The sequence below is a fragment of the Saccopteryx bilineata genome, chromosome 7, assembly GCF_036850765.1.
Source record: "Saccopteryx bilineata isolate mSacBil1 chromosome 7, mSacBil1_pri_phased_curated, whole genome shotgun sequence".
Taxonomy (NCBI): domain Eukaryota; kingdom Metazoa; phylum Chordata; class Mammalia; order Chiroptera; family Emballonuridae; genus Saccopteryx; species Saccopteryx bilineata.
In genome coordinates this window covers 10,312,166-10,327,068 of record NC_089496.1, presented here as the reverse complement: position 1 = coordinate 10,327,068, position 14,903 = coordinate 10,312,166, and the positions used below count along the sequence as shown (strand labels likewise).

The following is a 14,903-nucleotide window of genomic DNA, read 5'->3' as shown; positions in this document are numbered from 1 at the left end:
AAACACATATGTGCAGCATATATGAAGGTCAACAAACAATACATATAACATAGGTTCTAATGCCTTTTACACACAGTAAATTCTACGTATTGAAAGTACTTTTATGATAAATACTTATAACACTTGAGATATAGCTGAAAGATAAACAGACTTATAAAAAGATATAAATTTAAATTATAGGTCTGCTAGTTACTACCTCTAAACTACGGGTGAGTATCTAAAAAATATAATTTAAACTCAAATAATGATTTTCATAATTTGGGTTCTGACTACAACAATTTTACTTGTTTTAAACAAATTCTCCCATAAAAAATATAAAAGCTAGACAAAATATATAAAACAACTCTTTGAAAGCATTGGAAAGAAACCAACTCAGGCAGAGTTTGAGGGACCTATAACATAGAGTTTTTCCTGAAGACTTTCTCCAATTCAGTGCACAGTGGAGCAGAACCCAAACAAAAGGAACAGTCTCACTGGCCTGAAGAACAATGGCAGGAGTTTAACGCTGTCAAGTTGGATGGGACTTGAGAATCAAAATCCTTGAAAGGAGGGAATTATAATATTGAATAACAAATGTGCAGAAAATCTCCCTCAATTGTTAGTTGATTCCTAGTCCTTTCATGTGAAAGACAAAACTAAAAAAAGAAAAAAAAAGTAACTAAAACTACAACCAAGCCATGGATGGTAACTTAAAGAAAAAGAACTAAGTAAAAATTTCATCAGCCATGAAGGTTTAAGGAAACAGAAGTTGAGGGTCAAGCCCTAGAAAGTTGGAAGCATCTTAACCACTCTAAGTCTTCTTCAGAAGGACCACACCCTAGAAGTAATGCCACGCCTATAAGGAACATACATATTTCAGGAGTAAGGATTGTAATATAAACTAACAGCAAAACTGATATGGAATAGTCCAACAGAGCTTTAAATCAGCATTCAACAAAGTCAACACTAGGACACGTTGACACACATTTGCTGTCAAAGAAAATCTAACCCTCCTTATTGAAATAACATATTCAAAAGTCATAATATTTTTATCTGAAATGTTCGGCAACAAATCAAAAATAATGAGGGATGTCAAATACCTTTCACCCAGATTCACTAATGTTTAACATTTTGTCTCATTTGCTTCATCATTTTTCTACATATTACTTTCTTAAGCATTTGTAATGGGGTTGCATACATCATGACATATTTGCCATTTAACACTTTAATATGATTTCTATAGAAATGAGAAACTTCTCTTATATTTCAGGAAATTTAATATGATCTCTATTTTTTTTTTTTATCTACGCTTTACATTCCATTTTCAATTGTCCTAATGTGGATAGAAAGGGGATTCCAAGGAAAGTAGTCTCACAGGGTGATCTGATCATAAATTCCTAACTGGGTAGGTCATGGCGGGTAGTCATATCTCAGCCATATAATTTCTTCTTTTTTTTTAAGTATGACTTTAGGAAAAGGCTTGTCTTTGCCGTAAGCAAGCCCTATCTGTTATTTCTGTACATCTTAGTTAACACACCTTTGAAATGTCTCCTTTCAGACCCATTCCTGAGCACCCTGAAGAGAGCACTTAATCTACTGTCCTATAGTCCAAAATTGTCTTGCTTTCTCCCACTTTAATGCAATCTTTCTTATGTTCCCTCCTTAATCTCAAATGCATAGATTACCGTTATTCTCCCAGAAACCTTGATCTGACTGTAAATTTCTTGCTTCCAGGTGTATCTTTTGTTTGACTCAAGTAAATTCTTTAAAAAAATTCTCTGGGCCCTGGCTGGTTGGCTCAGCGGTAGAGCGTCGGCCTGGCGTGCGGGGGACCCGGGTTCAATTCCCGGCCAGGGCACATAGGAGAAGCGCCCATTTGCTTTTCCACCCCCCCCTCCTTCCTCTCTGTCTCTCTCTTCCCCTCCCGCAGCCAAGGCTCCATTGGAGCAGAGATGGCCCGGGCGCTGGGGATGGCTCCTCAGCCTCTGCCCCAGGCGCTAGAGTGGCTCTGGTCTGGGCAGAGCGACGCCCCGGAGGGGCAGAGCATCGCCCCCTGGTGGGCAGAGCATCGCCCCTGGTGGGCGTGCCGGGTGGATCCAGGTCGGGCGCATGCGGGAGTCTGTCTGACTGTCTCTCCCCATTTCCAGCTTCAGAAAAATACAAAAAAAAAAAAAAATTCTCTGCAGGTTCAGATGTTTCAGATATTTTTACCAGAACATGATCATATCCTGATTGTGTATTCATTTATTGGACATACCTCTTAAATTTTCTTTAATCTTGAGAGATTAAATCTAGAAAATTTAAAAATCATTTCTTGTCGTCCAAGACATTGACTTTTCTTTTGGTTTTTAATAATATGGGTCTGCTATTTTATTTGAAATTTCTTCAAATTGATTTTGTTGGTGTTTCCTCACATTTAGATTCAGGTTGTGCATTTCAGTGCCGGGAAACTACATAGGTAATGCTATGTCCTCCTCAGAGTAGCATGTCTAGACACACAGAATGTTTGATCTTAGTGAGAATGATCATTTTGATCACTTTATTAAGTGGTGGCTTATTTATTTACTATAAATTTACATTTTTCTTTTGTAATTAATATGTATTTTTGATATTAATAATCTGAGGCTATGTAAATAACCCATTCTTTGTCAAAAGTTTCACCTCTGAATTTAGCAACTATTTACTTTTCATCTGAATCAATCTCTATTGTGATCATGCAAAATTGTAACATTCTAGCTGTAGTGTCCTTCTCTACTTATAGATGATATTTCTACTGTAAGAAATAAGTTTGTTTTTATTCTTAATATCTATTTACATATCTTTGGTAGTATGCAGTCATGGATTCTTATTTTATTCAATGGTTTATAATTTATTTATGTCCTTATTCAGTTAAAGTTTAAAATGAAATTGTTCCATATTTGGTCAGAAGTAACAACCTTCCAGTTGATCCCTGTGTTATTTGTAACACACTACTATCACATTTTGAACACTTCTTAATTTTTTTTTATTTTTATTTTTTTATATATTTTTTTATTTTTTTTATACCACTCAGACTGTGTTCTCTCCCTCTTACTCTCCCAAAGGAAGAGAAGAATGATCATCAATGGCAAAAGGCAGTTGTACAAGCAACACCAAGAGCCGGCTTCACGCTCAGGAGAGAACACTGTAACTCCTCCTCATGGTTTCGGGTACTCTACACGATCAGAGAAACTTCTCTAGTAACAAACTATAGAAATCTTACACTTCTTAATTTTTTAGCACACACACAAATAATTCTAGTTTCATCTTAACTTTTGCTGCTCAGTCCGGAATTAGCTATTTCTCCAAGATCTTGGTGGATTTTAGTAGGAAATGGTAATTAGGGGACAAATTTTGGTTATCTGAATGCTAGGACTGTTCATTGATAATGGAATGCCAGTTTCAAGTCCATTTCAAGGACTGAGCTGGTAAGTGAGGGAGGGGAAGATAGATGACAGATGATGATGATGATAATGGATAGATAGATGATAGGTAGATAGATGATAGATAGATAGATAGATAGATAGATAGATGATAGATAACGCTCAATTATTTTGTCTTTTCTGATACATATTTGTATTTCCCTTCCTCCACAGTGAGAAAAACAGATTCTAACCATAGTACTATATTTACTCATTTTCTCAGTATTATAATATATAGAAAATAGTCACAACTGTTAAACACATAAGATAAAAGAACTATTAAGAAAAGCTCAACAAAGATGGCCCGGGCGCTGGGGATGGCTCTGTGGCCTCTGCCCCAGGCGCTAGAGTGGCTCTGGTCGCAACATGGCGACGCCCAGGATGGGCAGAGCATCGCCCCCTGGTGGGCAGAGTGTCGCTCCATGGTGGGCGTGCCGGGTGGATCCCCGTCGGGCGCATGCGGGAGTCTGTCTGACTGTCTCTCCCTGTTTCCAGCTTCAGAAAAATGAAAAAAAAAAAAAAAAAAAAAAAAAAAAGAAAAAAGAAAAGCTCAAAACATATTTGGAGTTTTCTTTTTTGTTTTTCTTTTTTAGTTTGAGAATATTTAGTAAAAAAAACTGTTACAAATTTAATTGAATTATTATTTTTATTACATTTTATTGTATTTTTCCCTCTAATGAAGGTTTTATTCCTTATATATACAGTTGGTTAGTTTGTGTCAGTTTGCATTCATTTTAGGGATTTTGTTTTTTCATTCTTTTAAAAATTCTATTTTGAATAAGTAGAGCACTGATATAATTTTTAAAATTTTAAACTGTAGAAAATAATATAATCAGCGAAATGTTTCTTCTCATTTTTTTACTCCTTCCTCTTTCACACTGTGAATAATCAATATAATTTATATTATATATATATGTGTGTATATATATATATCTTCTTGCTATGTTTCTTATTGTAAAATTAACAAATACTTGGGTGTTTTCTTATTTTCATTTCTGTCTTATGTGGAAAGAGCATACTATACATACTCTGGACTCCTGTTAGCTTCCTTTTTTTAAAAAACTTTACAATATAGCCTGGAAATCATTTTCCATATCAACTCATGGACTCCTGTATTTTTTGCACATAGCTCATAATATTCCTTTGTGTTTATATGCCATAATTAATTAATCAAGTTTTTATGTCTAGGTATTTACATAGTTTTTAATTTTTGCCATTAAAATTAATGTTACAATGAATAATCTTTTACAGATATATTTTTTGTATTATTGAAGCCTTGTCTTCACAGTAAATTATGGATATGTGATGACTGTGTCAAAAGATTAATGTATAGATATTTCTACTGAAATTGCAAACCTCTCTTTCATAAGAGTTGGACTATTTTATATTTTGCCTACAGTATATCAAAGTGTCTTCACAACTTCATGAATAGAGTGCATGTCGAGTTTCTAAATTTTTGTCTAGTATTTGAGAAATGATATCTAAAGGTTTTCTAAATTTATGTCACTTTTTTATATATGATGTCAAATATATAAAAATATATATATTTAAGGTAGTCTTTATGTTACTTATGCAACTTATTTATTAATTTTTTTAATTTGCTGTGCAAAGTAATCTAAAATTATTTCTATGTGGACCAACTTATCAATCATTTTTTATTGCATCAGACTTTGGATTCTGCTTATATAGCCTTATTCCACAACCAGGTAATAGAAAATTTCACTAAGGTTTTCTCTGCTACTTGGATAAGTTTATGTTTCACATTTAGATTTCTGTTCCTTTTAGAGTTAATTCTTGCATATGGTGTAAAAACTATAATCTTGTACTTTCCAAACTGGAAATCAAAGGGAACCAGGACCATTAAGCAGGCCCTTTTGCTTCAGTTATTTTGATACCAAAATCTTAGTATGTACTAAATATTTTCATATACTTGGTTTTATATTTTTGTATTTTTTATTATATTTCATTGATCTCTGTCTTTTCATGCATTAGCACCACATTATTTTGATTATAGATGTATTTAAAATTTTTATCAATATTTGTTGATTTTTGAAAGAGGACAGGAAAGAGAGAAAACGAGAGAAACACCAATTTGTTGTTCTATTTATTTATGCATTTTTTGGTTGATTCTTGTCTGTGCCCTGACCAGGTATCAAACTGCAGCCTTGGTGTATCAAGATAATACTCAAACCAACTGAGCTACGCAGCCAAGGCTAATTATAGAGATTTTTTTAGTACATGCTATAATTTATTATAGGTAATTTATTCTAGGTCTAGTCATCCTCCCACATATATATATATATATACATTTTTTTATATAACTACATGGTATTAACTTTTCTGGATTTAGGGGAAAAAACTTAATAGTGTGTACACTCTTATAAAAATGATCCAAATATAGTAATCAATTATTTTTATTTTTACTTATTTTTTTTTTCTGAAGTGAGAAGTGGGAGGAGCAGACAGACAGACTCCTGCATGCACCCGATGGGATCCACCCAGCATGCCCACTAGGAGAGGATGCTCTGCCCATCTGGGGCTTTGCTCTACTGCAACCAGAGCCATTTTAACACCTGCGGCAGAGGCCATGGAGCCATCCTCAATGCCCGGGCCAACTTTGTTCCAATGGAGCCTTGGCTGAAAGAGGGGAAGAGAGAGAGATAGAGAGAAAGGAGAGGAAAAGGGTGAAGCAGATGGGTGCTTCTCCTGTGTACCCTGACCAGGAATTGAATCAGAATTTCCACACGCTGGGTGAATGCTCTGGTGCTAAGCCAGCTGGCCACGACTGAGTAATCAATTTTTTTTTGTCTGAGAAAAGTACATATCTCAATTCTAACTTGCATTAATTTTTGAGAACACTGACTAATTTCAATTGAAGGCATTCTTACACTTACCAAATAATTATTAAAATATTAAAACCAAATATTAATAAACTAGTAAAATATCTCATTTAGAATTGGAGCTTGAAAACTTGAAAAGATAGATGCGAATTCAGATCCCACAGTCTCCCTAACCTGTTTTAATAAGGTGCCGCTGGCAGAGCACATTTAATCCATTTCTCTTTCCCACAACCAGGAAGAGGAAAGTGCTGCTAAGCCTATAATTTGATTTTTCAAATTGCTACTCACACTTGATATTTTAATAATGTTATTATTTCAAAGAAGATGTTCAAATTACCATATTACTTTCTTAATTGATTTCATTGTAGTAGATGTTAATTTTTATTTTAACCCAATTCTAACTATTTCTTGGCAATGGAAATTGATATATTTTTATGATACAAGATTTTCTTAAAGCATGGGACTATTTTTAGGTAGAACAGTTATAAAATAGAATTTATTCATTAGTGGCCCCGTAATATAGTGAGAAAATATGAGAAATGCCAAGAGACCTGGGTTCTAATCAAGTTCTGTCATGTCTAGTTTTATGACAATAATGAAGGCACCAGTTCCTCAAGTCACACTTTCATCTCCTATAAAATGTGGGAATTTTACTTAATCATTGCTTCCTAGTCTTTATTTATTTAGTATTGATTTTAATTTTTTACTCAAATAATTCATTACAGGTTGTATTACATGTTGGAAGTACAATTTTATGACCCTGACAATTAGGGACATTTCTACATTACACACTTCATAAGCTAATCAATTTGATAGTTTGCCTCTCTAAGTTATAAAGGTTATAGTTCTCAATAAATATATTCTGACTGGGAAATATGCAGATAAACTATAATTCTTCATATATTGCTGGAAAGTCATTTTTTTTAGAGTTAAGAACAAATAACTGGATAATAAATAAGTAATCATAATTGCTTAGTTTGTAATAGGCAAAATATGGAAATAACCCAAGTGTTCTGTCCTTCAAGTGGATGAATAGATAAACATAATTTTTCCGTATAGTGTGATATTACTCAGCAAAAAGAAGTGTACTTTTGATACATGCAACAAATTAAATGGATCTCAAGGGTGTTGTGCTAAATGAAAAAAGTAGAACAGAATAATTCTAATCACACACTATAAGATTCCATATATATAACATTCTGGAAGTGACAAAGTAACAGAAATAGAGAAAAAAAATAAGTGATTACCAGGGCTTAGTAGTGGAGAAAGATGTAGTTATTAAGGGATAAAACAAGGTAGTTTCTTTGTGGTGTTGGAATTGTCCCATGTTCTCATTGTGGTGATCTGTAATCTAAAGTGTGATAAACTTTTGTAGAACTACACACACACACACACACACACACAAAAAAAAAAGTGCATGCAATGCCTGATGATATCAGAACAACATCTGTATTTTAGTTAATAGTATTTTACTAACATCAATTTGCTATTTATGTCAATGTATTTTATAAATATCATTACTAAAAAAGATATCTTTACATGATCTTTTTGTAAGATTTTAATAACTTCTATGAAATGTAATCACTTCAAAAGAAAAATAAAAACATATGTTGAATGATTTAAATAGTGAACAGAGAAATAAGGACTCTCACATTGTCTTAAGTTAGCCAGTATTCATGAAAATTGAATGCTGGTGGACAGTCTGGAATTACACAGCATAGTTTTGTGTAACTATATTTTTTCAGCTAATCTAAAGTAAATTGTTTTATTATTAATTATTTCAATTTTCTTTGCCTATTATGAAACTAATTATAACCCTAAACCAATTTAGTTAGATTCTGTTACATTTTTTTCTTTTTTGTTTTGTTTTGTTTTGGGGGGTTTTTTTTTGGATACTATGCAATTATTTTTTGTTTGTTTGTTTTTTGCCTTCTGGTTTATTTATTTATTTATTTTTATTGATTTTAATTTATTGTGTTTACATAGATCCTAGTGTTGCCCCAAATGCATCCCCCTCCCCTGTATTCCCCTCAACATCTCCCTTGCCCCCCTCCTCATAGTGTCCTTTCTCCCCTTCCCTTCAGTTTTATCCCCTCCTATCATCCCCTTTTCCTCTGTTCTCTTTTCCTCTGGTCCCTTTGATCTCTCCTCTGTCTCAATTCTGTTCCTCAGTTCACATTGTTCATTGGATTCCTCAAATGAGTGAGGTCATATGATATTTTTCTTTCTCTCCCTGGCTTATTTTGCTTAACATAATAGTTCCCATGTCCATCCATGTTGTTGCAAAAGGTAAGATTTCTTTCTTTTTCATGGTAGGCAATTATTATTATTATTATTTTGTATTTTTCTTAAGTGAGAAGTAGGGAGGCAGAGAGACTCCTGCATGCACCCAACTGGGATTCACCTGGAAATCTCACCAGGGGGCAATGTTCTGCCCATCTGGGATGATTGCTTTGTTGCAACTGGAGCCATTTTAGTGCCTGAGGCGAGGCCATGGAGCCATTCTCAGCACCCTGGCCAACTTGCTCCAATGTAGCCATGGCTGCAGGATGGGAAGAGAAAGATAAAGAGAAGGGAGAAGAGGAAGGGTGGAGAAGTAAATGGTAGTTTCTCATGTGTGCCCTGACTGGGAATCAAACCTGGGACATCAACACACTGGGCCAATGCTTTATCAACTGGCCAAGGTAGGGTTTTTTTGTGTGTTTTCTTTTTCTTTTTTAAAAAAATCTCTTTTTAAGACTTTATTGATTTTACAGAGAAGAAAGAGAGAGAAAGGGAGAGGAGCAGGAAGCATCAACTACCATATGGGCCTTGACCAGGCAAACCCAGAGTTTTGAACCAGTGACCTCAGTATTCCAGGTCTATGCTTTATCCACTGCACTACCACAGATCACAACCATTTCTTAATATCAAATGTTTAACTACTTACTTTAACTACATTCTGATTCCTAGAAGAGCAAGATACTTTGATGACTGCATTGGAGGTCATCCAACCTGCAGTTTGAATCTGTTTTCCTTATAATCACTGATGGAAATTCAACTATAATTAATGAAAATTTTATTAATATACATTATTGGGTTCTGAGCACATGGCATCATGATCAGCTTGGATTAGACTCTTTGGTTTTTATTATTCCTTGCTGTGTTACTTCAAAATTTTACTTTTCAATAGGACCTCCTTTAAGATGGCTGAGAACCTCTAAAATTTAACAGTATCATTTAGGTGTATCTTAGCCTTGCCATTTCAATAATACATTATAACTTGACATGTTGTGTTTAGAAAGACAAGGTAATAAATAAACAAAAGTTCACAGATTTCTAACGAGAAAGCAAAAGCAATCTTTTAATAAATCTTTATTCATAATTTTTAAAAATAAGGAAAATATAATTGCTAAGTATATATTGTTTTAATCTAAGCAAGAGATTAAGACTAAAATGTAGTCTTTTAAAAAAGAAATAATAACTTAAATAATCCACCAAGATTATTAATATTGAACTATAGCTTGTGTGCCTATTCATAATTATTTATGCCATACATATTCTTGTTGTTGTATTATAAGCATGCATCTCTATAACTACTATGCTGTTTGGGAGTCAAAGTTAATCATTTTAGGCCCTGGCCGGTTGGCTCAGTGGTAGAGCGTCGGCCTAGCGTGCGGTGGACCCCGGTTCGATTCCCGGCCAGGGCACATAGGAGAAGCGCCCATTTGCTTCTCCACCCCTCCGCCGCACCTTCCTCTCTGGCTCTCTCTTCCCCTCCCGCAGCCAAGGCTCCATTGGAGCAAAGATGGCCCGGGTGCTGGGGATGGCTCCTTGGCCTCTGCCCCAGGCGCTAGAGTGGCTCTGGTCGCAACATGGCGACGCCCAGGATGGGCAGAGCGTCGCCCCATGGTGGGCGTGCCAGGTGGATCCCGGTCGGGCGCATGCGGGAGTCTGTCTGACTGTCTCTCCCCATTTCCAGCTTCAGAAAAATGCAAAAAAAAAAAAAAAAGTTAATCATTTTAAAGTAGAAGTTTGCACTTTTTTAGTTAAATTTATAATGAATACCTCTCTTTATATTTTTTTGCTTCATGTTTTAGTCTGGTACTCCACTTAGTATGTTGAATAGCCAAAGGCTGGAAAGTCATTTAAAACTATCTCCAAGCTGGAGCATAGAAAGTCTTGCAGTGAAACCCAAGATTGGTCACAGAATACAAAATATCTTTTAATCCCCCAAAGAAATTTGAATAATATTGAAACAACCTCATGGGGAAACTTGCATTTCTAATGCTTCCTTGTCACTTTGAACTTTTACAGAATTAATGTTTCAACTTCCTATAGCTGTCATGTTTAATCCCAATTGAAAAAAATTTCAGAATGATCAAAACAATTTTTTCAATAACTGTGTTCTAGGGTGCAAACGAAAACTCCCCGGGAACGTGAAGTGTGCTTTACAGCGTGCTCTCCAACCGGACTTCATCCCGCTCGAGGCCGGTCCTCTTCCTACATGGCAAAGTGATACCAGACCTCCTCATACAAAAGTCTCCACCAGACATGCCTTAGAAAATCAGCTACAACAATTTCTGATGAGATTAACCCGTTTAAGAATTTGTAAATCAAATGCTACTTATTCTAATTATGAGAGTTCTCCCAATTATTAATATAAGTTTTCTTTATATTTTGACAAAGGTCAATTCTAACTTTTATCATACTGTCTTTATTTGTTTGTGTTATTTTTCAGAAATACCTTCTACTAAATGCATGTTTTCTTACACATTGAAGCTTTTCAAATACTTAAATGTAGTTATTATTATTCTTTAAATATTTTGTACTCTGGGTTTATGAACTGCATATTTGTGTGCCCTCAAAATCATATGCTGAAACTCTACACCTCCCCAGTGGGGAGGTGTTAAAAAGTGTGTCCTTTGGGAAGTAATTAGGGTCAGATGAAGTCATGAGGACGGAGCCCCTTGATGAGAGTGCCTTTATAAGAAGAGAAAAAGACTAGAGCTAAATTTCTTGGCCTGCCATGTAAGAGTATATTGAGAAGGCAACTACCTACAGGCTAGGATGAAGACTTTCTTCCTCTGAACCTGCTGGCACTTTTGTCTTCAATTCCCAGCCTCTGAACTGTGGGAAATAAATATCTGTTGTGCAAGCCATTCAGCCTGAATTGACTAATATGCTAGGTTAGGAAATAAGACTGTTGTCTCTGATGATAGACAACCTGGACATGAATTCTACTTCTAAAGCTTACTATTTTTCTGATCTTAGGGAAGAAGCTGTATAGATATCAATTTTCTTATATATAACATGGAGATATCTACCTAAATGGGCTGACATGGGATTAATTTATTTGATTTCCTACACACACACACACACACACACACACACTCTCTCTCTCTCTCTCTTTCTCTCTCTCTCTCAAGAAGTATATGAAATATTTCATACTAAATAATTGGTAGGTATTTTTATTAATAGTTTTATTAATATAAAACACTAATGTTTATTAATCTAGTAACTTTCATTAATTCATAAAATCATCCTATATGTTTTGCTAACCACGGCATACTAATTCACTATAATTGTGTTTAAATATATGAATTAAGAACTAAGCAAACTTGTTTTATTTGGGCAGCTATATTTGTGAATTTGTATTTATTTCTCTTAAGTTTAACCTAGTTATTTTAGTCTAGTATTCTAACCTTTTAATGTCTTTTTAGTCTGATTTTACATTTCAGCTGGTTCTACATTTTTTTGCTCCATATTTAATGAACAAACTATATATATTGTCCCAATCTTCTAGAGCAAAAATCAGACATTAGTCCTAAAATAAAGTGACAGTGAATACTTTAAGTTCTGTGAGCCATACAGTCTCTAGAGCCACTTTTCCAAACTGCTGCTGTAAAGCAAAGCAGCCTTCACCTACGTATATATAAAGGTATGTGCATGTCTGTATTCCAGTCAAATCTTATTTACAAAGACAGGTGGGAAGCCAAATTTGGCCACAAGGTCAAGTTCACTGATACTGTTCTTGAGTCCTTCTTCTGCACGTTGATTCAAGAAACAGTTCTGTTGGAAAAGAAAGCACAGCAGTTCACTCCAATATCTAGCACTTACAACGCAAAGATTTAGCCACACCTGGTTTAGTAAATTTTTGGTTTGTATTAAAGAGATTGAATTATGACTTCCCCCAAAAAAGAGTAACAAATGGAAAGCTTATTTCATGCCAATTAGCAATGTGAGTCAGAAATAGCTTAAGACAGTTGTTTTAAATTGATATATGAAAAACCACATAGAAAACTAAAATTCACACTTATGAGGCTACACTGACCTGCTAACTAATTTGTGTTGGGAGCTGGCTTGTTAGATTTGTAAACACGTATATGTGTAAGACATGTGTTCCTAAATAGGGAAGGAAGCAGATGTTCCTTCAGGGGATAGACATGTTTTTGGTGCTCATTTATTCCTTAGCATCTACACAGTAGAAGTTTAAGCTTACTAGATGCTATGCACTGGTCTCAAAAAGATGAGTACTTGTTATTTTTTTAGTTAATATTAGAGAGAAAGGAGGGTCAAGAGAGGAAGTGAGATAGGAATATCAACCTGTACTTGTACGTGCCCTAACTGAGGGTGGAACCAGCAGCCTCTGAGCTTCGGGATGAACCTCAAACCACCCAACCATCCAGCCAGGGCAACTAGTACTCATTAAATTTCTTAATCCACAAGGTTATAAATCACTAGAAGTCTATAAGTCCCACTTTATCTTCCTTTTAGGATAATCTATGTGTCACAGAATCGTTCTCCCAGAATACGTTAGAAAAATGAGTTGATTGTTTTTTGACTTACAACAAAAATATTATTAAATTAGCATTGCAAATTCTATGTAAATCCACAAAAAGAACTATTTTGTGTTCTAGAAATTTTTATTTTCAAGTCACTATAATAGTATACTACTAATTTTATTATAAGTGAAAAAAGCACTTCTGCTTTCTATCATATTTTATGTTTATCTCTTTTATACAAAATATGTATTTGACATTAAAAGTACTCCTGGCAACCTATTACTGAAGCAGAAAAAGGATTTACTTCCTAGTTATAGCTATGTAACTAAATAGTATTTTCTAATGATCCAGTTATAATTATCTTTTTATTATAACTTTAATAATAATCTATAGGCCCCAGAAGATATTTATTTTCTAATACAGGTGCCTGTAAAAATTTGCTTACATGACACAAAAGGCCTTTACAGGGGAGATTAAATTAAGGAATTTGAGATGAGATTTTTCTGGATTGTCAGAATGGGTGCTAAATGTATCAAAGGACATGGTGGAGGCAGCCAGGAAAGATAGCACTATTCAAATATAGGAAGAAAAGGCAATCTTACCACAGAGGTGAGGATTTGATGATATGATCACAATCAAGGGATGCCGGCAGCCACCAGAGCTGGAAATGCAAGAACTGAATTCACCTTTGGAGCCTCCAGAGGAATGATATAAGACTTCCGGCCTCCAGAAAAATGAAAGGACATTTTTTTTTGATGATTGATTTGAAAGAGAGAAAAACTTTAATATACTGTTCCACCCAATCATGCATTCACTGGTGTCCCTGCATGTGGCCCCACCAGGAATCACACTCCCAACTCCCATGTATTGGGGCTACGCTCAACCAACAAATCTACCTGGCCAGTGCCATATTTGTTGTTTTAAGCTGTCAAATGTATGCTAATTTGTTTCTATAACAGAAACAGGAAACTAATACAAGAACCTTTCAGGTTTTATTTAGTATTCAACACTGTGCAATTGTTGTTGATGGCATAATGAAATCTAAAAACATATTTACTGTTCTTGATTAGTTTACAATCTTGTAGTATATTCAGAGATATTAATGTGCAAAGTGATCTTTCATGGACCCTGAGTATCTCAATGAAAGTTCTTGCTGGATATTATAAGAATTCAAGGTCCTGATCACTCTACCCAGGCCATTTTTTAGGGTATATTTTCAGTCAGGAACCATAAAAGATGAGGTAATAACACCTTCTTCTGAGACAAGAAGCTTCTTCTTGGAAAGCTACAAAAGAGGTGTATTCCCCAAGATAGCATATTCCCAAGCTCCAATGCTAACCTATTGTGTTTGGTGTCACCTGAGACCCTCTGCATACTCCTGTGAAACTTGCAAGTCAAGAGGTGCTGATACAAACATGATACTCATATTGTCTTCTACGCTGTTAGTAAGAAAATTGTCTGTCTCTGGCCTGGGAATCTCATGTTTTCTGATAGTACCTATAAGTAACAATCTGACCTAGTAGCTTGTAATGAAGTATATTGAGGGTCTCCAAAACTGTTCCCATAATTGAATATTAGCTAGAATGACTCACAGGACTCAGTGTATAGTTGTACCCATGACTAAGGTTTATTATAGTTAAAGGACACACTGCAGGATCAGCAAAGGAAAAAGACAGTCTGGAGAAATCTGTGTGCACGTTTCCTTGTGCTCTCCAGCTCCTGTGACGGAGCACGTTTGAGCATGTTCCTCTGTCCAGCAATGAAAACCACTGCATATACAATGCTTCTGCCCAAGGAGCCCAGCAGCGGCTCGGTGCCGAAGTTCTGTGTGGAGGCTGGGCACTCAGCACCCTTTGCCTATCGTGTACTTAAATTCCAGA

At 35.1% G+C, this 14,903-nt stretch overlaps 1 pseudogene; it reads right to left on the bottom strand.

The window, feature by feature from the left end:
• Positions 1-3,022: 3,022 nt before the first annotated feature.
• LOC136311293 (small nucleolar RNA U3) lies at positions 3,023-3,224 on the bottom strand (annotated as a pseudogene).
• Between the last annotated feature and the right edge of the window lie 11,679 nt (positions 3,225-14,903).